We start from the raw sequence: 890 nt of genomic DNA on the forward strand, positions 1-890 counted from the left end.
CCCCTCTCAGGATAGCACCTGGAGAGTTTCCAGTACTCTACCAATCTTGACTGTAGGAGGGAGAGTCAAGCGGAAAAATACCCATTCCATTCCTAGCTTGGATAGTGGCTAGCGAGTGGAAGGCAATTGGCTACAAGTCAAAACTCATCCGTGCTGGGCAGCAGTGGCATGGAAGAGAGTCAAGTGTGGAGACTCAAGTTTACTGTGTGGAAGGAGGGGATGGTAAACCACTTCTGTATTTTTACCAGGAAAACTCTGTGGATACAGAACCAGAATGACTGCAGATGGAAAGTGGGGTGATCTGGGAGAGATGTGTCCATGGCGTCAACTTGACAGCATGAGACAAGACTCCCTCCTAGACTGTAAGCTCCTCATAGGCATGGATCACCTCTTCCGTTTTGTATTTTTCCAAGTGCTTAGTGCAGTACTATGCACACAGTAAATGCCAATCAATGTATAATTAGATTAGATACTGATTAGATACTGGTGATGAATTCCAAAATGTACCGCAAATTTCCTCTTGACTTTGGAACACTTGGTAAATAGTATTAGAGGAAAATTTTGTAGGTTAGAACATGTTTTGAGGGCAAGGAAAAAAGATTGCATCCAAGCATATTGAAATGTAATAAAGATTGCTGATGATGAGATTTATGAGGGGCGTGGGATCGGATGCATGTCAGTAGACAGGTAATTTTTCTAGAGAGAACAATGTGACCTGAAGTTGCTTCTTAGAATAGGGAGTTCCAAAAGAGAGGAATGTCTGACTCAGGATATCTGCTGTATAGCTGTCCTTCATTTTCCAAGATGATGCTACTGACTGTGCAACATTATCTATAAGTGCAAGTGTAGCTGAAAAGACTCCATTGTGCACTGTTAGCACATAGTTCCTT

At 42.5% G+C, this 890-nt stretch overlaps 1 non-coding gene across 1 annotated transcript; it reads left to right on the forward strand.

Moving 5' to 3' along the window:
• On the forward strand, positions 1–138 carry LOC119948606. Its single transcript, XR_005456991.1, has one exon. It is a non-coding gene; the product is annotated as a small nucleolar RNA SNORA7 (small nucleolar RNA).
• The last annotated feature ends 752 nt before the right edge of the window (positions 139–890 follow it).

Source organism: Tachyglossus aculeatus, chromosome X4 (assembly GCF_015852505.1).
Source record: "Tachyglossus aculeatus isolate mTacAcu1 chromosome X4, mTacAcu1.pri, whole genome shotgun sequence".
Taxonomy (NCBI): Eukaryota; Metazoa; Chordata; class Mammalia; order Monotremata; family Tachyglossidae; genus Tachyglossus; species Tachyglossus aculeatus.